The sequence below is a fragment of the Mytilus galloprovincialis genome, chromosome 11, assembly GCF_965363235.1.
Source record: "Mytilus galloprovincialis chromosome 11, xbMytGall1.hap1.1, whole genome shotgun sequence".
Lineage (NCBI taxonomy): Eukaryota > Metazoa > Mollusca > Bivalvia > Mytilida > Mytilidae > Mytilus > Mytilus galloprovincialis.
In genome coordinates, this window is record NC_134848.1 from 78,155,211 (window position 1) to 78,179,084 (window position 23,874).

The 23,874-nt window shown below is 32.1% G+C and overlaps 1 long non-coding RNA gene across 1 annotated transcript; it reads left to right on the plus strand.

The window, feature by feature from the left end:
* Nucleotides 1–11,569: 11,569 nt before the first annotated feature.
* LOC143051406 (uncharacterized) lies at nucleotides 11,570–22,123 on the plus strand. Its single transcript, XR_012970753.1, has 3 exons — nucleotides 11,570–12,386; nucleotides 20,700–20,842; nucleotides 22,026–22,123. It is a non-coding gene; the product is annotated as an uncharacterized LOC143051406 (long non-coding RNA).
* The last annotated feature ends 1,751 nt before the right edge of the window (nucleotides 22,124–23,874 follow it).

Genomic DNA, 23,874 nt, shown 5'->3' on the forward strand with positions numbered 1-23,874 from the left:
TAATTAGATATATTTTTATCTGATATTGGACGGAAGATGTTGGCCTTTTATGTAATATAAGTTACGATTATTTGAAAAGTTTAATGATTAATTAACAGCCAAATAGAAGCACACAAGTAAAAATACGAGTCACAGATTCAATTGATTACAACTGAGACTACAATATCTGCCCAATTTTATTGATTTTGTAACATTTGTTTCAAATATGACCAACTTTTTATCCCAAATCACCACCACCGTATCAGGACCTACCAGCACAATGACAGGACCCATCAGCACAGTATCAGGACATGAATAAACTGAGAAAATGCAAAATTTTAATAGATTGCACTGGTTTTTCACAAAACAATTTTGTCGTGTGGATTTCGGTATAGAAAGAGGACTCTAGGGGCATTTTTGTTTTATTTTTTCAGTTCTCGATTTTCTGAAAATGAGCATTTTTGTGTTATGCTTACTGAAACAGTTCAGAGAGTCACAATTTTAATGATTTGCATATGAACCCATAAAAAACAATACCAAAAAATCTCAACTGTTTCCTCCCATTTTTTATGAGAGAAAACGTCAAAAATCATAATTTTCTTCTTTGTTTACATTTTTTGAACGATCACCAGCACCTGTCAGGTCCGAATCACCAGCACAGAACATTCTGTGACGAAAATTATTCAGTTACCTTAATTATGTTAAGGAGTTCTAAGTTTATCTATAAGGAAATCGGCAAATGTTTAAATCCTTTCACTTTCGTTTCTTAATATAGTACGTTAATTACGGTTGTAATACGGAAAACGATTTCCGAAGTTTTGGTACTGGTTCCGATCCTATCTAGTTGAAAAGTAAGTGCTTGATATTAAATTACTAAAGGCGTTATATTAAAACGCAACAGTAATACGGAATATATTTATTTCTGTTTAGAGATTATATGCATTTTGGTTAGAGATTATTTTAGTATATAAGTAGAGTTTCTCGCAACGTTAATCAGTTCGGTCGTCAGAACTCCCAGAGTGAAGACTAAAGAAAAGGTAATAACTATTTCTGAATAAGAAGTAGCTTACCAAGGACCTTTGGTTAAACTTTTATAAGCAAGAGCCAATTGTACTATCTGATTAAGGTGGTGACATATTGTCCTGTGGTATATGATTAAGGTGACAACGTGATACTGTCCATTTGGACCAGTGACACCTTGGCCCTGAATAAGGACCAGGGGCGAACTGGAAACCATAATTCCATATTACCTTTGAATCAAAGAACTAAAGTATTGTAATGCAAATAGGTTATAGTCATATATCAAATTTTGAATTTAGGTTAAGTCACAGCTCCAATTAAGCGTCCCTTGTGTTGCACTCCATTGTTAGGTTAAGGGTTCCATTTTGTATACTTACCGGAAGTAATCTTTTGTTACTTGTTGTTAGGCTTTTATATCTAAGGTTAAATTAGTTCAGAAAACACGTTACCATTTGTAAGGGTTAGCCAACGATACACAACAAATCCAGGGAAGTAACCCTGGTACGGATCTACGGGAACACAAAGTACCATCTGGCGTGTAGGACCCCCTGCACGTTACAGTTCTCTCACAGGACAACCTTACCCACCGCGGTATCTGACTCATTATTCTGACTGTTGCGCTGCTCACTCTTGCTGCTACTCCTAAATGAGACGTGTTTGTTGGAGAAAATGCACTACTAATTTACCATCTCCCGCTTTCTTTCTAGACGAATGTGTACAACCAGACAACGGGTGCAGTTCACAGCATTTAACAATTAGACTCAAGACATGGAGACCCAAAGTCCAAAAACAACACAGTAAAGTTAAACACTCAAGAGATGAGTAAGGATAGTAAACGAACACAGTGTAGTTACGATTTCGACGGTATCAACGACATCGTATCGATATCGATATTAACTTAATCACTATTTATCTGATTGATCTACTTCATCAGTTACCCTAGTATATCTATATGTGTGGATATCGACAATATCGACGATATCGACGATGTCGTATTGATATAGATGTTCAGATTACTACTATAAATCCCCATTTTCTTCTTCATGTAAAACAGTAAGTTGTCCTGGTTCATTTGTAGGAATTGATATCAACGATATCAACGTTATAGACTCGATATCGACATTCCAATTTCCCTATGCATTTGTTGCTCTGAATCGTGTACGTTGTACGCATCTTAAACAAGCGTCGATATTGACGATATCGAATTGATATCGACATTGTAATTTCACCTCTTAATGCGAAGCATTAATTCTGAACTTTAAACACATTTCAAACAACTGTCAAATTATTCCTTTGAGTATGTTGTCGATGTCGTCAGAAAGCAACGTACATTTTGTTTTTCCATGTAATGTGTAGCATAAACTCTATACTTTGTATAGGTATTACGTTGTATTCATCTTAAGCAAGAGTCGATATCGTCGACATCGACATTCAAATTTTTCCCTGTAATGTGTTGTTTTGATTTATAACTTTATACTCATTTCAAACAAGTGTCAGTTTCAACAAATACAAATTATATGTACAAATGCTTATGTTTGTTATTAGATCTTAAACCTTCTGAACTATCAATTTAAACTGTTTTCTGTTTCTTTGAAGGGCTCAACATATTTACCATATTCTCCCCAAATAAGTTAAGTTTTCTTTAAACTTGATCGTATTGTAACATCCGACATATCATTCTTTATAAAACACAAAATCGATATCGATTCGATATCGTGTCGACATTGTGGATATCGTCGATATCAACATATAAGTATGTCGTAGTGTGTCATGGATTTTTTTAAACAACTCGATATCCATTCGATATCGTGTCGACATGATTTGAGACAAACTCCTATAAACATAAAAACAAAAATACCGACGAACAACAAATGGTAAACGTTTAACCTCCTAAAGAGTAAAATCTATAACGTATAGTGAAATAAGTGAGAAAAAAGTATTTAAAATCCGGATTGAAAACTATAAACAATTCAAATGAGATAACCAACGGACTATTATGTCAATGTACATTAAATGTCATACATCTCTGTGCTGCAGCGACACGATGAGCAGAAATTCAAACATTCTAGCTCACAGGATAACTGTCCCATAGGAAAACATGTCTCCACAACTGAACACTTTATTATATCTCCGAGCCGACATATCTTTGATTTAACTTCTATAAATGCTACGGGCTTAGCGGGAAATAAAACACATTCTTCCTAGATCGATCTACTTACAGAACCCACGACTTAGTTCACTTGTATGAGGCGAACATGCACTCTAGCATAAGATAACTGACACGCATAACACGACTAAGAAAAATATGAGAAATATGAAGAATTTTTGAGAATCAATAATAACTAGAATATTATCTTATTTTAAATGACTGTTAACTGTAGAAGATGTCACGAACGAGGCTCTGGGTAGGGATTTACTGAACAAGTAAGTTGACCAGCATTACAGAAAAACGGTTCAAGAAAAAAAGTATAGAAAACAGACCATTAAGTAAGGGGTGGTGAATAACTAGGTGAATAATCCCGCTAACATGTTTAAATGACAGTAAATGCGAGTACTCTCAGATCAGTAATTAGTGTTTTTTTTTGTTGTTGTTGGGATATACAAGTACTCAGCCACGTCCACTTTGTTTTTTTTGGTCCTAGGTTAGGGGGAGGGTTGTGATCCCGGTAACAGGTTTTACCCCACCACATTCTGTATGCATGTGCCTGTCCCAAGTCAGGAGCCTTTAATCAGTGGTTGTTGTTTGCTATGTGTTACATATTTGTTTCCGGTATTTTTTTTGTACATTGCCTTTTATAGCGGACTATGCGGTATGGGCTTTGCCCATTGTCGAAAGCCGTACAATGATTTATAGAGATGTTATTATTATCTGTGTCATTTGTCTCTTTGTGGAGAGTTGTATCATTGGCAATCAATTCACACCTCTTTTTATACATATAAGATAGAAAAAAATAGTATAAACAATTACAAAAAAAAAAAAGAAACTCCAACAATACAAATAGTTCACCAATATCCAAAGCAGAGTTATCGGTCCTTGCTCTTTTTCTTGAGAGAGAGCAAGGACCGATAACTCTGCATGGCAGATTGAGAGTTCATATGTCCTTTACCTTAAATTAAAAAAATAAAAAATGACAGATCTGCAAACAAGAAAAACATATTTTATAACATTAAACAACAAGGGTATCATTATGATATTATCCACAATTAATTTCTATTGACTATAATATTTATATTTTAATAACTCCTTTAATTGGAAAGTCAATTCCGATCAAATAACGCCAGATAAATTCTCTGAGAGATTCATTTATTGACGGCATATTTGCATTGATATCATTGGCAATGATTTACATTCGTGTTATGTAACATTTTATAATTTTAATACAAGTTTCAATTGACCATGTTATTTACATTTCAGAATACAAATGTCGTTATTAACAATATGTGGACCATCGGCTTTTGTAGAGGCGTTAAAGAGCTTGATTTATTGTTGACATTATCTCTTTGTCTAAATCTCTATAGATATCTTATAATATTTTTTTTTAATGTCGTTTGGTTATAACTCATTGATGTAAACTCCACATTACTTTTTGGAAATATTTTTTTTTTTAATATTATGAAACATTTGTCATGCAATAGCTATTATAAAGCACTAAAAGTAATTCAAGCATTAAAAACACAAATAAAAAAAAATTAAAAAAAAAAAAAAAAATTATGCCTAATGATTTAAAAGCCAGACTATTCAAGATAAATAAATAAACTGATCTACAGCTCATTGAGATCTGCATGAGGAACACTGCCACGAACTGCCCTCCCAATTACCAACCAAACTTTTAAACTGACCCAATGGCATTTCTTCCCTCATCTTATTTGGCAGTTCGTTCCAGAGTTTGGCTCCTGCATATCTAAATGAGTGTAGCCCATGGGTAGTTGTCCTTACCCTGGGAACATCTGCTATGTTGTTATTTCTAAAAGAGTAATTACATTTTTTAATTTCAATAAGTTCATGTAGATATAATGGACATTGTTTATTAATAATTTTATATACCTCTATTGCTATCATTCTAATTCTTCTGATTTCTAAGCTTGGTAATTTTGATTTCATTAACAGTTGTTGATAGGTACTACAATAGTCTTCATATATAAATCTTAGGGCACGCTCCTGTATTTTCTCTATTTTTCTGGTGTTACAATCACCACAGAAGTTCCATATTACAGGACAATAATTAAAATTTGACATTATAAATGAATAATATATAGTAAGTCTACCTAATTTTGTTAAATGGTTCCCAATACGTTTAAGTACATGTAATTGTCTTCACGCCTTTTTACAAATGTTGAAAATATGGGCATCAAACTTAAGTTGATAATCAATTGTTACACCCAATAATTTTACTTCTTTTTCACAATGTATAATATTACCATCTAAATTAAATGATTTGTTTTTATTTTCAGTTTTCTTGCCTATGGTTGGCCTTCATATGATTTAGACTGAACCAATTTATTAGCTCTAAGCTTTCTTTTTCTAAAATATTTACCACAGTGTCTATATCAGAGTGTGAATATAACAAAGTATTGTCATCTGCATAATTATACAATGAACTTCTTGAAACAAAATGAAAATTTTTAATATAAGTTGGTGAATGAGCACGGATCATTCAATCGTATATCCTTCGGAGATGCCCTCTGGAACTCGTTAATACGGCCATCTATTGCACATCAACAAAACAACAAGAACATAATTGAGTAGTACAACGCAGAAGGGCTAGATATGTTACTAACAAATACCGTTACACATCATCAGTAGACGCATTGATAAAAATAATTGGCCGGGCAACACTTAGAAGAGAGAAGATCAACAACAAGGATATTAATGATGTACACAATTATTAAATGCCTAGTTAATATAGATACAATTAGTTATCAAAGGTACCAGGATTATAATTTAGTACGCAAGACGCGCGTTTCGTCTACATAAGACTCACCAGTGACGCTCATATCAATATATATATATATACCCCTTCCCACCACCACTGCCCCGAGTCTTGAATGTTTCAAGGCTCGGCTAACAAAATAGACAAAAACACTGTTTTTAAAGAGCACTTATATATAGGATTATAACTTTCCAAAAATGTATATATAATTCAATTTTTCTTTGGACTTCATGCACAACACACAGTCATACTAAGAAATGTGATTACATGCATTTCATTTGAACTTTTATTTCATTGGAAATCAGGGAGAAAGTTTTCTCATTGGCTTCATACCACATCTCTTTATTTTTATATTAATAAATATCGAAATTTAATAGTATTAGAAAATCAAATTCAACGTTTTAATATTCCTATCAATTTCAATAATTAGCAATTAAGAGGAAACTTACTTTGGGATTCAATATAAAATCTAAATTCAACTTTATATGAAATTAAATGTATTATTTGTCGATGCATCAATTAATGTTGTATTTTATAGTTTACTATTGTAGATGAATGCTTGAGATAGAATGACAAGTATTGTTATTGGGATTGAATATATTTATCGCGTAATAATTGTAATTGGTACTACCTCATCACCTTTCATCTTTAATTATCAGCAGTTAGATAATAGAACTAATAATCAAATAAATTAGAAACCATCCACGGGATATAAACCCTTGATATATGTCAAGATCGAAATATAGGGTATATTAAATGGATTTTCATTTTAAACACTGTACTATATCAATATGTCATTTGATGATAACAGCACCAGTTACTTTTAATTGCTGTTTTATATACCATGAGGTCATGGAAAGTAGTTGCATGAATAAATTTATTCAAGAATCGAAATAATAAATAATAAATTGATAGGCAATAAAAGCATTCCAATGTCTCTTGCATGCTTTGTACAGATTTATCTGTCCAGGGCCAAACCCAAAAAAATAAAATATTCTTTGAAACGGAAAAGTATTGAAATTTAAGATGACAGCTCTTAGTTTTTTCCCCATATGTTTTATATTTCCAAGATATAATTTTTTTTTCATAGAAAAGAAGATATAGCCTGACTTGTTTTATGTGGCTCCCATTACGCGGTGCGCGGGGACAAAACCGATAGACATTGAAATTACTGAAGAAATAAGAACATAAGGGCAATGTTGGTATCCACAAAGACATATGTCTATATTTATTTATTTTTAAGCACTGCTCTAGTCTAGGCGCGGATTCGAGAGTTTTTTTTGTTTGTTCTTAGTACATTTTTCTTAGATGAAAAAAGGTTTTGGTGTGCCACCTCTACATGCAAGCTTGCAGTGATAAACAAACACTGTCAGTTGAAGATATTTTGAGCACCTGAGATATCCCCAGATTTTTATGAAATTCTATTTTTTAGAAATTCTTGGCCTTTTCGTTGTTTTTCGATTCTTGCAATGACGTTGTCAGTTTCTCTCGGCCTCGGTGTTTTGAATCTAAATCTTAGTATCTTTTAAAAAATAATTTGACAAAAGTAAGTTTATTTATTTTTTTTTAATTTCACGAAACAGAATATGTCACGAAATCTTTGTTTTCAAGCTACAAATTAAAAATTGTAAGCTTTTGTATTCATTCAATTTCCACGGGAGAAATAAGCCAAACTGTATTGTGATAAATAAAAAAATCTAAACTTTAATAAGGAAACGGGAGCAGATAACTCTTAAAATGGGCTCTTTGAATAAAGCAAGAAAAATGAAGTCTCTAAGATCGTTTTCTTACTAGAAAACAATCGGTATCGTTAAATTTACTATGTATACATTTCTGAATAAAAGTTAGATTTATGATTTATTTTACCTGATATAGCTACGTTAAGACCATCAATCATACAAAAATTCTACAATTTTTAAAGAATCGAAATAATAAAGCATAACAAAATGTTATTTTTACATTGATGAAAAGACTTAGACATGAAATGCATTCATCTTTAGAAATTTGCTTATTTCATTAAAGCCATTGCATTCATTTTTAGAAATTTGCCATAGCCCTATGTTTTCTAATATGATGGTGGACATTTTTGTACAGCATTAATTCCCCTCCAAAAAATAAAAATAAAAAAAATAGTAAATTAGTTTTCGGAGGAGTAATCATACGCGTGGAATGAACACATTTTGTTGTATCGCCCTGAACATGCATCGAATATTTACCACTTGACGCTAAGCAACCATCAATCAATCAATCTTATTATAGACGGTTATTCACATGCACGAGTCACGAAGTACTGGTGCTGAAAGGACAATGAAATAAACCTTTAAAAAAAAATAAATACATGGCAAGAATATACAAAAGTCAACCAGATACAAGAGTTACAAAAGAGTCTGATGATACTTTCATATGTATCGGAGTTCTTTCAGACACTTGTCAAAAAGCACGAAGATCAATGAAGCCAAGTTGTTTAATCTCTCTTTTTTTCTTTCCATTAACAATCCGAACTTTTCTGATTGGGTTCCATTGATATATCCCTCAGAACTAAGAATAAAAGAAACGACAGACATGGCTTCCTCCGCCTCATTTTTAGACTTATACCTCGAATTTGACATACACAATCATCTCAGAAACAGAATCTTTGGCAATCGAGACGATTTCAATATTGAAATTATCAATAACCCCCACCTTAGTAGCAATATTCAAAATCCACCTTTATATGGGATATACATTTCTAAACTTATTCGGTATTCCAAGGCCTGCAAAACGCCATCAGTTTCTGAGCAGACAGTTGATGAACCAGGGGTATGTCAGAGAAAGTCTCGTCCTCTTTCTAAAAAAGTTCATCGGAAGGTACCAATACCTTATTGATAAATATTCCGTATCAACTCCACAAATAATACCCCGATGGTCCTGAAGTATAGATTCTGCGTACTGACGTTGTTTATCATCTTAATAACATGTTATAGTATTCTTTTATTTGCTTCATTAATATTACTTTTACTGTTTATTCTGTTTCTTACAATATCCATTTGACGTGATTTTGTACTTATGAATCCCGTCATTGTGATATTGTTCTATAATTTTGTATTATTGTATTTCATTTTTGCAAATGTGCTTTGTCTATATGACTTTTTGTGATTATTTGATACATATGACGTGGCTCTGTTCTTATACATCCTGACACTATGTTATTGTTCTATGATAATTTTGTATTTTTGTCTTTCATATTTGCTTATGGTTTGTCTTTATGCCCTTTTGTGTTTCTTTGATCTTTATTTAGAAGAAATTAACAATAAGCATATAGACAAGCATCAAGAAGGACAAAGGAAACTTCTAATTTAGATTCTGCAGAGGATATGCCTTAAAACTATAGAGTATATTCTGTTCATACTGTGAACTACAAAATGATTTATGTCTACCTCTGTGACCGCAAACGGGCGATACTACGCCAGAGTTAATGTTTATCTAACCATGTGTCTGTCATGGGAAGGATTCGGTCTCAATACGTAAAAACATATTGCAATCCGGTATGGGTGGATTTTACATATCCAAATAAAATCGTATAATAAAAAACCAATGAAAGAGGTTGTTAAATTTGATGTATGCCTTTTTGTGCTTCTTTGTTACATTTGTTAACCGGATTTTTGTGACAAAAATGTCGGTTATTGATTTGGGGATGTACGGCGGGCGGCAATCAAATGTTGTCCGTGCATTAACTCATGAACCGTTCAACCAAAGCTTTTAAAATTTTAATATGTTATTACTGACAACTATACGAAGGTCAAGTTCAATAATGGCGATTTTAAATTTTACCGTTCAGGAGTTATGGTTCTTGAAAGATTGAAAAATGGAGTTTCCAGTCGTGTCCGTGCATTTACGCATGAACTGTTCTACCAAAGCTTCCCAAATTTTAATATGTTGTTACTGATGACAGAATGGAGGTCAAGTTCAATAATGATGATTTTGACTTTTACCGTTCAGGAGTTATGGTTCTTGAAAGATTGAAAAATGGAGTTTCCAGTCGTGTCCCTGCATTTATGCATGAACTGTTCTACCAAAGCTTCCGAAATTTTAATATGCTGTTACTGATGACAAAATGGAGGTCAAGTTCAATAATGACGATTTTGACTTTTACCTTTCAGGAGTTATGGTTCTTGAAAGATTGAAAAATGGTGTTTCCCGTCGTGTCTGTGCATTTTCTCATGAACCATTCAACCAAAGCTTTTGAAATTTTAATATGTTGTTACTGATGACAAAATAGAGGTCAAGTTCAATAATGACGATTTTGACTTTTACCGTTCAGGAGTTATGGTTCTTGAAAGATCGTAAAATGGCGTTTCCATTCACGTTGTTGCATTTACTCATGAACCATTCAATCTAAGCTTTTCAAATTTTAATATGTTGATACTAATGTTGATACTGATGACAAAATGGAGGTCAAATTTGATATTGACGATTTTCACTATCACCATTCATCAGTAATGGTTCTTGTGATATTGCCAGGACACAAATAAATGTTAATAAATCCGGTTTGCTGTCGTTGTGACAGCCTCTTGTTTGTTTTTATAGTGATTACGATGAAAACAGAATTTTGACTGTTTACCCCTTTTTATTAACATTTTTACATATTGTGTCTGCCTTTTTGTTTGTTCACGCGTTTGAATTTGATGCGACTGAGAGGTTTGGCTAGCTATAAAACCAGGTCCAATCTACCACTTTCTACATAAGAAAATGTCTGTACCAAGTCAGGAATATGACAGTTGTTATCCATTCGTTTGATGTGTTTTCCTGTTATATTTGAGTGTGAATTCACATTATTATAAGACGTGTCACGGTACTTTTCTATCCAAAATTCATGTATTTAGTTTTAATGTTATATCTGTTATTCTCATCGGATTTTGTCTAATGCTTAGTTCGTTTCTGTGTGTGTTACATTTTAATGGTGTGTCGTCATTCTCTTATATTTAATGCGTTTCCCTCGGTTTTCCTTTGTTACCCGGATTTGTTTTTTTTTCAATCGATTTATGAGTTTTTGAACATCGGTATACTACTGTTGCCTTTATTTAGTTTTTGATTTTGCCATTTGATTAGGACCCTTCCTTTTTTAAATTTTCCTCGAAGTTCAGTATTTCTGCGAATTTTACTCTTTATGAAGGAGCGATAACTGCACGAAAGCAAATTAATATTCAGAAGAATCATATTTTTTTTTTATTAATTAAACATTGTTTTAAAGTGCATCGTATTATAATTTAATTGTCTGTATTTTTCTATCGTGACATTTAACATTAGTTTAACACATGACTTACAATGTTTTCTTATTATTGCATGTGAATTATTGTTTTCCCGATGAAAAGATAAACCATGATTAAAGATGATTAAAACATGTTCAGCCAACCATGACCGAAAGCCTATCGCCTAACCTACCACGTGACATGAAAGACACATGTCAGATAAAGTAAACAAGTAATTTAACGGATTGGTTAATTGATGGCTATTTTATGGTTATTATTACAATCATAATCTGTTTTAATATTAAAAATATTTATATCAAGTTGGAATCATACAATTCACAGTGTGTAATATGATAACTAGTTATGGTATAAAGATGAGATGTGGACGTTCAGGGTCTTAGTTCTCGCGAGTTCTCACGAGATTACGATATCTTAGCGGAACATTCATGTCAAAATTGGTGAAACATCTATTCGCTAACAATGTCTTGAATTTACACAAATCTGTATAATGTTAGATAATGATGGCTTTCTACAAAATGCAGAGAGACAATTGATTAACGAAACAACGATTTATTTGTAAATTTTATAAAACAGATATTTTTACCGCTATAGTTGATTTCGACAGTCATTAGAAGATAGATTTGATTAGTATAAAAACGGAAGCAATTTCAAAATTTTTCAAATTAAATTTTGCTAACTGCATATATGAATAACTTAAAAGGCACAATTAAAACGTTGAATTCATTTTCGAGTTTACCGATTTAATTGCGATTTTTTTTCCTTCAAATGATGGAAAATACATTTGATTTTTCTAACATTTTCAATCACCGTACCCATATCATTCTTCAAGTCAACATTTTAAAGTTAATATAGCAATACCGTGGTATGTTAAACATGGATGTTTCAAGACATCAGCAGACAAAGTTCGTGTTATTGCTGCTGATTTTCATCACTAGTTTAAACGATTCTATCGGTACAACTGTGAGTGTGGGAAAATACTCCGTAGAGAAAAACAGACGAGTTATACCAACTATCACTCCCGTGGAATCAGAACTGGCAAAATCTATTATTGTCTGTGTACGCAGGTTTCATGGCAGAGATGATGCATGTTTAGCAGACTACAACCCAGAAACACAAACGTGTAACATCTTTACTTCCGGTTGTTGTCCCGGGCACGGAAACGATGAAACTGAAACAGGATTTTCACTTTTCAGGCGAGATTTAGAAGGTAAGATGATTTTCAGAAGAATTCAAAATATGTTGCATTTATTTGATTATTGATGCTATCTATTCCGCAAACTGCTTTTGATTCAATTTCTTAAACACAACCACTTTAATATGTTTTTACCTTAATTTTCCCGTAATTCCCCCCCCCCCCAGACGGCATTTGTAAAAATTGGAATCTAAGGTCTAGATTTTCTATCAAGTTAGCAAAATTTGATGCAGGAATGCAGATAACAAATTTATAAGATCATAATAACTTATAAATATATATATTCTACAAGTGTAGATTATAATTGCTTGTTTTTTAATGCTTTTAAATTCGCATTTTATGGGAGGTAACGCTGAAATAGTGCATTTTTTGAAAATCTAAATGTAATTTTGCTATTTTGTTTTTTTAGCCAGAAAAAAAGCACGGTGATATTATCTTTTTTTATTTCTCAAAGCATTTTCTAAAAGCTATCGGTTCGTATTTTATTTTACACTTCTATCGTTTAGTTTTAATAACTTAATATTGTTTTCCCTGTATAATCCATACAAAATGTGTTATTTTGTCACAACCTGTAGTTGAGAAAATGCTCGGTGACCTATCATTTTTATTTTACTTTTTAAATATTTGCTTCGTATTGGCAAAGTATGAATGTACGTACATGATCGTTCTATGATCTTTATGTTTTATTAAATAAACATCGAATAAAATTGAGAATGGAAATGGGGAATGTGTAAAAGAGACAACAGCATAAGGTCACCAACAGGTCTTCAATTCAGCGAGAAATTCCCGTACTCGGAGGCGTCGAAGACTTTTTTTTTGATTTTTGTAATTTTTAAACTTTTGTTAGTGAACTTAGCATCCGGCAGTACTGTACGTATGGAATGTACAAATACTTACGTTCGGACATGTACAGTCACATAAAATTCCCAGTAGTCAGCACTTCTGTTCAAAATTATTAATAAACTGTTAACAAAACGTTGAATTTATGAAAAACTAAGGCTTTTCTACCTCAGGAATAGATTACATTTTGGCAAACCTTTCAGGAATTTTTGGTCCTCAATGCTCTTCAACTTCGTACTTTAGTTGGTGTATACGATGAGTATATTTTCATTGTATTGATAACGATGTGTGAACAAAACAAACAGACATAATAAGTAAAAATGTCTAAAAAGGGTAAACAAGTCAACGTTATGCTAATATATATATCTTAATAACTACAAAAAAAAAAAAAAAAAAAAAAAACCAAACAAACAAATATGTAACAAAGAAGTTCGTAAATGATCGTTCTCGTGGCTATCTATAATAAATATTAATGAACACCGAAGACTTTATTTGTAATTTTGTAATTTTAACACTTTTCTTTGGTGAATTTCTTTCATCCGTTAGTTCTGTATTGGATGTTTAAATACATTCGTTTAAAATATGGACTTTCAATCGGGTTCCGTTTATAGAAAGTCTGCAACTTTGTCTGCAGGTTAAAGAACCTTTGCAAAAATCTTTAGGGTTCTGGATCTTGCAAGATTTCCACCAACATCCCCCTTTACCAAACAATTTCAGTGATAGTTGAATAACCGCCCTTCATCGACATTGCGGTGGGTACAATTTTGTTTTTTTCTTAATTTGTTCACATCCTGAAGAAAAATGAAAGAATGAAAGTGTTGGCATAAAATATGTAGAAAACAACATTCAATAAAATAATTTCCGAGGTACAGTATAATAACTAACTGAGTATTCGCTATCAGAATTACAAATGTATAGCGTATATGTAAATATTGTAAAAAAGATGATATTTGATTAGAATTACTCATTGTGCTGTTTATCGGAACACTTTTTTGTCGGAACATGATGTTATTCAATATTTTAAAATAACATACTTTTTCCATCGACATTTTGTTTCAAAATGATGCAATATAAGTAAGGAGTCACCGAATATTTGCACATGCAATTAAAAAAATAGAGATCGCGCTTTTAAAGAACTGCGATACAAGTGAGGGGTTTAGCTAGCGATCAAATCAGGTTTAATCCACCATTTTCAAAATCAGAAAATGCCTGTACCAAGTCAGTAATATGACAGTTTTTATCCATTCGTTTAATGTGTTGGAGCTTTTGATTTTGCCATTTGCTTCGGGACTTTCTGTTAAGAATTTTCCTGGGAGTTCGTTTTTGTTTGTATTATTTTACTTTTACTTAAAGATTTGTTTGCATACTTAGGTGGGTTATTTCTTATCTTTGTTTTCTTGATCGGTAGTATAGAGCTAACAGTTATGGCTACCTGTAGTAGCGAGCCTACCTGTAGTAGCGAGCCTACCTGTAGTAGCGAGCTACTTTTATAAGTGCTTTTGAAATCATATGCTTGTTTTTCAATTTTCAAGTAAATTGTAGTTTCACTGGGCATGTAATATTGATATTGTATTTTCTTTACATTATTTTCAAAATAAGCAAGATGAAAGCTGAAATCTGTCAAATCCATTTACACACATACATGCACATAAAGGAAATACTCCAAAACGATTCGCTTACTCTCATCACAAAAATACTCATCGGAATATATTAACAGTATTAACAGTAACGTTTCTAAAAGCCATGAAGAAAATGTCAAACGATTTCTAAAGACCAATTAAAATAAAAAAATAAAATTATCTGGCTTTTGATTTTCTTTCATTCATAATAAAAAAAGAAAATAAATTTCCATTAGACATTATTTCTCTTCTCATTTTTTAATGGAGAAGTCAGATTCATGTCTATGATTTTAACATCTGAAATGCGGTATCGGGAACTTCAAAATGATTCCGTAAAACTATTGACTTTTTATATTCTATGGGAAGATCATTACCTTTGTTTTTGTGCGCGAAATGGGCAGTTCTAAAGAATGTAACCAGCATTAAAATTGATATTTATAAGACATCTGATGAATTGTCGCTTTTGATGGTAAATGGCCATTGTAATATTATTGTTCGTTTCTGTGTGTGTTACATTTTAATGTTGTGTTTCTGTTGTGTCGTAGTTCTCTCATATTTGATGCGTTTCCCTTAGTGTAACCTGGATTTGTATTTTTCTCTATCGACTTATGAATTTAGAACAGCGGTATACCACTGTTGCCTTTATTAATGGCATCCGGCAAATCTTATACGGAAGTCTATTAGGTGATTTTTCATGAAGCAATGTAGCCTTTACTTATTTCTGATCACGATAGTACATGAAAGAGAAAAACTTATTTCTGATCAAGATTTTACATGAAAGAGAATTCAGGTACAAAAAACATTGATGCATTTTCTCTACTTCAACTTGTCACGATTTTCCTCTTATAGTTTCACTCGATTTTATTTTGTAACCCGGAATTGTTTTCTCTCAATCGATTTATAAATGTCGAACAGCTGTATACTACTGTTGCCTGTATTTAAAAGTTCATATTAATAAGTACTTTAAAAACTAGAATATTGACCAAATGAAATATCATAAGTTTGTAATGAGTTATCATAACAACCGGTATCATAACATACTAGGTGTGTTTGAACTACAAACTATCAGATAAAGACAGATTTTTAAAAAAATCTATCATTGTGTTCATAAATGTCTCACTCCCTTGCGACTCAGAGTCTGACACCACGAGCAACACATTACATTTCAATAAAAATAAATAAATAAATAAATAAATAAATAAATAAATAAATAAATAAATAAATAAATAAATAAATAAATAAATAAATAAAAAAGCAATACATTTTTGCAAGAAGCTGTCATTTGGTTCAATTCTCTGATAGAAATTCATTTTTATCTAAATCATTCGAGAAGAAATCGCCAAAAAGTAGTGATTTATCCCTTGCACACGAAATCGCAAAATCTGTCACACAAAAAAAACTGGCGTGAGGTGTTACAAAAAACGGAGTACTGGAAACTTTTGTGTCTGCTTTCAGGATATAAATTATGGTTCCGTTTCATCCGTGCAATACATTATTTAGGGCTTTTTGGTCACTTTAGGTAGCAATACACAGTTAGAAGTTTAGTTTCGCATTATGGCCCTTGTGAATTTTTTAAATATGAAAGTTTTTGTACAATAAAATTGATTTTTAGATAATTGAAGAATAATTTAGCCTTCTTGGTGGGTTTATATGATCATTTAGATTGTTTTAACATGTTTTATAGGCCATTTATATGATTGACAGTCCGTATTTTCCTATCCGTACCGTCCATAGATCCATAAATTATTGCTTTAGACCAAATTTTGGAGACTTTTGTGACATGTTCACCCCCCTTTTTTGCTATATTTTGTATCTAAGAAATGCAGATTGTTGCCATGGTTACACCAAAAAGGGATTATATTTCACCCTTATGACCATTAGAAATCAAATCTATGGAAGATTCTCTGTCTATAAGTATATACATGCATAACACACATATAAAGCCTTCTTTGTTAGACAGGAGGGGAAAGAGGGTGTTTAAAAATTATGAGTGTCAATTTTAAGTTTTTTTCCTAACTGTGTATTGCTACCTTATGGCATTTGACAAAGCAAAGAATTGCTTTTTTTTTTTAGACAAATCATACCACAAATCCATTGATATTTAGGTTAAAGATACAATTCTGAGGGAGAAACAACCTTTAGTAAGACAATACATGTTAGTTTTGTTGTTTATTGTCCTTAGCAACCAATATAGACATTTTGACACAAAGACTTGATTCCGTCATAAATTGATACTTTATTGGCTACCCCTTGGAAAAGGAGATTGCGCGTTATGTAGAAACCTTTGAAGGGAACGCTTTATATTTTTTTATGCGGCTTAATCAAATTTATTATTTTAGCAAGTATAAAGTCACAATTTAGCATGAATTAAGCCTAAATTTTTCCCCGCTGTTATAAATAAATTCAGTATTTAGTAAATTTTAACCAAGGCTTTGGTATGGTAATACACAACAAAATTGACATTCTAGAGCTTTCAAATAGTTTTATCTTGTAAAATTTGTCTACTGTTAAGGTTAATTTAAGTTTTTAAACAAGAAAAGACAGGCTTAGAAGGTATAGTTTTAGAAATTTAACTAAAAAAGGAGAAAATGAACTTTGACATGGCATGTTTCACAAAATCACTTTTTTGTTGCATTTCAGTGTCAACTGCTAACCTTCATAAAATATTTATTTCTGAACCGATTTTCAAAACTAGCAGGCCAATTTTCTCGTTTTAGCTAGTAGAAAACAGAAATCCATTTAAAGTGGAATTGGGAAAAAAAATGTTAGTCCTTAAGGTAGCAATACACAGTTAGAAGTTTAGTTTCGCATTATGGCCCCTTTGAATTTTTTAAATATGAAAGTTTTTGTACAATAAAATTGATTTTTAGATAATTGAAGAATAATTTAGCCTTCTTAGTGGGTTTATATGATCATTTAGATTGTTTTTAACATGTTTTATAGGCCATTTATATGATTGACAGTCCGTATTTTCCTATCCGTACCGTCCATAGATCCATAAATTATTGTAGTGTTTATCAACAAAGATTTTGCGCTCGATCTTTTGAATTCAGTTTTATGGAAAAACAAGCAGAAATGCATATGATTTTTTTGAACCACTTGAAAGATATAAACCTATGGATTCAGGAAAGGTATCACTGTAATTGATTGAAATTTTGCTTTAGACCAAATTTTAGAGACTTTTGTGACATGTTCATCCCCTTTTTTGCTATATTTTGTATCTAAGAAATGCAGATTGTTGCCATGGTTACACCCAAAAGGGATTATATTTCACCCTTATGACCATTAGAAATCAAATCTATGGAAGATTCTCTTTCTATAAGTATATACATGCATAACACACATATAAAGCCTTCTTTGTTAGACAGGAGGGGAAAGAGGATGTTTAAAATTATGAGTGTCAATTTTAAGTTTTTTTCCTAACTGTGTATTGCTACCTTATACCCGCGGCAAAACCACAACTCCCGGTCAAACATGGCCAACACCCCGCATGTGGCGTTCTTCACGATGATAGTTGCGTATTTCAATCCAACGTATCAACAACGATTACTCCCTCAACATAAATCTGACTGTGGTTTTAGAAGTCTAGGTAAGCATATTTTTATACCTCAGTCAACATTTCGCTTGTAATGCTTTAACAAAATTAATAATTTGAAGAAAAAAAACTAACCCTTAACTACGAATCTTACTGATCCTGGCTACCAATATTTTTTTTACCCCAGTCTACATTTGGCATGTATTCTTCTTTGTGCTTCTTTCGTACATTTATTTTTAGAGTTTAAGATTATTACACAATGTTGACGGCTGTGCACCTATTTTGACATTTTTACCTATTAAATCTGATTATTTTGTTCGGAGTTCAGTAATTTTGCGATTTTTACTTTTTTTCTTCTATCAATTTGAAGTAATAGTTCATACATGTTATTTAAATCTGATATTAATCCACGTATTGTTTGTTTCAACAATTAACAGATGATTCTGAATTATTAACTGTTGAAACAAACAATACGTGGATTAATATAAGATCTAAATAGAATGTATGAAATATTACTTTCAAATTGATAGAAGACAAAAATTAAAGTAAAATTTAGAATCATCTGTTTCCCATTTAACCATTTACACGGCAATGAATTAATTCGTTTAGATATGCAACCTCATTTTCTAATGGTAATTCAATTATCGATAATGGATCCTGCTATGAAATGTGAGAAAAACAAAGACATTTAAATTGTTATCACATAGATGATCAGATTAACCTAACTCAAACACTGGAGTTTAAATTATACGCTTCAATGGATTGTAATTAAGTGGAACAATATTTTTTATGTGCTGAGATCAAATACTTGAATAATTTTATTTATGGAAATTAAGATGGGTATATATGATTTATTTTCGTAAATGCTGATAAGGGAGTTCGTTTTACTAGAAAGTACGTAATACTAAAACGTGCGACATTGTTTACACAAACTGTATAATATCTATAGAAAATTTATAGCATTTATAATTTTTCAACGTTTACGGAATAATATTTACATGAACTTTTATAATTTTTCATACGATATATTTTAGACTTTTTAAGATATCTTGGCACGTATACTGATAAACGTAATAAATCACATGAATGATGTTTGTGTAATAACATTAGTTTTCGATTGCTGCCAATGAAAAGCTTAACTTGTTTTTGAATAACAAAGAAAGTTAAACACTATGTTGGCCAGTGTATTTTATGTTAATATCATAATTTTGCAAACACTTCTTTAATGCATTGTTTCCAAATGCATTTGTATAGTTTGCATCCTTACTACGTCTGACACCTGTTGGTGTATCTAGGAATTTGCGTTCACAATGTGTCATTGTGGTGCAATAGCCCACAATATTGTCAAAGTCCTATAATTTTGATAAAATTGGTAAAATCAAAATGACAGTACAAATTGGTCAATGACTTATACATTTAGTAACAGACAATCTTTTCCCAAAAATTAACAGCATTCCGTTAAACGTTATAAGAGAAGCTGTGTCCAAATGTTGTTTTTGTGGTCTCATAGTCTTAAAAGTATCAAAGTCTCATTGATTTTGTTAATGGTTGGTACAAAATCGTACAAATATACAGATGATTGCGAAACTCCTATAAATTTCAAAACACTTTGTAAACCAGATTCAGATGAGTTGCGTGCACAAGTGATTCTCGTTTCTCGTTTTTCATATAAATTAGACCTTTGATTTTCCTGTTAAAGGTTTAATACTTGTCATTTTTAGGAATCTTTTTGGCTTGCTGTTCGCTGTGAACGAAAGCTCCGTGTTGAAGGCCGTACTTCGACAGTTATTGATTTATTTTTTATAAATGCTCTTCCGCTTTGTACTTTATTTGGCCATACAATAATTATGACGAGAACGGCTTGCCATGGCGGACGCTTTTCAATTCAAATGAATTAATCTGTGTAACTTATGAAATATTCTCCTGATTAATTCAAACGACAATTATCAGTGTTTATAATAGTGCAACGATAAATAATGATGTGAAGGTATTCTTTGATATACAAACCGTATTTGCACTTTGTAAATATAGCTGTTTCTCAAATATATAATATTCATAGGTAATTAATTTTGTTTACGTACTGGTTCTCAGTATGATCTCTATGTTTCATCTCGTAGAGACATAGGTTGAGAATGTTACCAGTAAAATATGCATTTGCATATCAGTCATATTGAAATCTGTGGAACCCCTAAAGTCAAGGTAGGGGTAGTATATAATTTTAGTGTCAGTGAAAACTCTTAAAATTTCGGAACATACACACGTTGATAATATGCCGCACAGCCCTATATTTTGACCTTTTGAAAAAAGCGTTAACTTATATTTTGTATTTTGCAGGTTTGATCAGTCAACCTGCACAGGATTGTTCATTTTATAAAAATGCTGGACAACCAACCGGTGTTTATACGATTTTCCCCGAACATCTTCCGAATGGTATCTCAGTTTATTGTGATATGGACGAAGATGAAGGTGGCTGGATAGTGAGTTAAATCTATTTTATGTTCCGAGTTATTACTATCTAAATGTTATGATACAAGAATAGTCGTCCCGCCTCATCTTAGTATCTAAATGTTATGATACAAGAATAGTCGTCCCGCCTCATCTTACTATCTAAATGTTATGATACAAGAATAGTCGTTCCGCCTCATCTTACTATCTAAATGTTATGATACAAGAATAGTCGTCCCGTCTCATCTTACTATCTAAATGTTATGATACAAGAATAGTCGTCCCGCCTCATCTTACTATCTAAATGTTATGATACAAGAATAGTCGTCCCGCCTCATCTTACTATCTAAATGTTATGATACAAGAATAGTCGTCCCGCCTCATCTTACTATCTAAATGTTATGATACAAGAATAGTCGTCCCGCCTCATCTTACTATCTAAATGTTATGATACAAGAATAGTCGTCCCGCCTCATCTTACTATCTAAATGTTATGATACAAGAATAGTCGTCCCGCCTCATCTTACTATCTAAATGTTATGATACAAGAATAGTCGTCTGTAAATTATTGATTGATTGATTAGTGATTAACTTCACTTTTGTGTTATTTCGTGGGCGTCACTTTGCATTTGCAGAGGGAGACGAAGTGCCCAGGAATCTGCGACATTCGGTCATTTAAAAATCAAACGATTGTGTTCAATTTCAATTGATGATTTTATGACAGAGTGATGAATTGTATTGTGGATAATGCATGCGTAGCACGCGAAGCTCATCATATCGACACATTCGTTCTTTCACCTCATATACCTTGACAATTTTCACTTGTGATTTGCGATACAAATTCAACTAACATGAACGCAATCTAACACAATGTAGTATATACGTGCACATGAAACCAGATTTCAAAGTTCTGTACTTTATGACAAAAAAGGACCTATAACATAGCCAAACCCATCTAAGGTAAACTTTGATTGAGGGTAATTAACAATTGATCATAAGATATGAAGTTTCAATTATTTGTAACAAGTATGATTAACTATATGTTTAGGAGTTATAAAAAAAATTGATGATTGTACATCTGTATTTATAGATGAGATTTGAGAATGAAATGAAAATAATAAAATATATATTACAAAAAAAAAATAAAAAAATTATAACATAAATTTTATAAAACAAGATCGATGCATTGCTATTTTTTTTTTATCTTTTAACCAGGTTATACAACGACGGTTTAACGGCTCAGTGGACTTCTATAGAAACTGGGAGGAGTACAAGTCTGGTTTTGGAAACGTAGCTGGTGAACTCTGGCTAGGTTAGTAATGTTATTACCGCATGGCCGCATCAGAATACTCAGTAAATTCAGAAATTAATTCGATGTTTTATTATTTCGAAAATGCGACAGGGTGATAACCGCAAAAATTAAAACTCGTATTTTGAAATATTTTATATGAATCAACAGGATTTTTCTGAATTCGCAAAAATTTAAAATCGCATTTTAGTCTAAAATGACAAAGTTGCAATGGTAATTTAAATGCACGCAATGATTTCTTAATTGCCAGTACATAACTTAAAGAAGAAAAAAATCTTTAAAAAGATAAAAATGCTTAACAACGCCCAATGTGTATCAATTACATAAGACACATCAGAGATGTAAGATGAAAACAGTTTGAATACCCAATAAATAACGATGTGGAAGACAAACTGAAATTTAAATCTTCTTCAACTTGGTTCAAAAGTAAGGGTTATGGTTATTTTTCTTTACACCCTTTATATGTGTCTTTCTCTAGTTCGAAATCTAGGTGCCACCACTCTATCCTTCTATGTCGGTAATCTCAGTATGTTTTATGTTCCTATCCAATATCTGAAATCGGATCACTCTATATGCATGTCGAAAATCTCTGTACCATTGCATCAATGCGTTTCGTCTTCAACAATGACAAACTTCATGAAAAAAACCCAGATTTGACAGACAGCTTTGAGCGAGAACCACTATATTACAAGTTTCTGGATTTGGTAATTTACATTAAGATTTTGACTATAGTTGACATGTTTGTTTTATTGGGTCACTGCTGGCTCTCCCTTACTTCGGACAGTGGTGTACAACACAACATGAGAACAGGCGGATTCACTTTCTATATAGATGCTCATTAAAACGCATTTATATTTGAACACAAAAAGTTAAATATCAGTTTAAAGAATTTGAAAATAACTGACATTCACTGGCTAAGTAACTAATCCACTCATCGTTTTATTTAGTTGGATAATCATACCTAGTAAAACAAAACAAAACAATTCGCAAGAAAACCCAAAATTACTATGAAATGGATTCATAGATAATAAAGCTTTATAACTTTCATTGGTCCATTGCGCTTTTCTCTACTTAAACAGGTTAAAAGAAATAGCAAAGATCACAAAAGATCGGCTTTTCCAATGTTTCCCCGAGGGAGCTGTTCATTGTTTCTTAGTAATTTTTTGAATTATCACGGGTGAATTTAAGAAAATATACGATTTAAAATATCTCAGTACAGAAGCTATGATTACTTAATTGATGATGCCGCCAGGAACTAACAGGTAATCATAAAAGAGGCATTGAGCCTATGCTAGTAAATAAAGATCAAACTTTATAAATGCTCGTTCGTCCAAAGCCCCTGGATCTATAAAAGCGTAATACATGATTATTGAAAAGGCTTATATTTTTATCCATTTGATGAGTTAAGCCTTTTTCAACTGATTGATATAGTTCGTTCTAACATGAACTGTTATACCCCTGTCACAGGTTAGGGGGAGGGGGGATCCCGCTAACATAATTAACCCCGCAACATTCTGTATGTATGTGCCTGTCCCAAGTCAGGAGCCTGTAATTCAGTGGTTGTCGCTTGTTTATGTGTTACATATTTGTTGTTCGCTCATTTTTGTACATAAATAAGGCCGTTAATTTTCTCATTTGAATTGTTTTACATTGTCATTTCGGGGCCTTTTATAGCTGACTATGCGGTATGGGCGTTGCTCATTGTTGATGGCCGTACGATGACCTATAGATGTTAATTTCTGTGATATTTGGTCT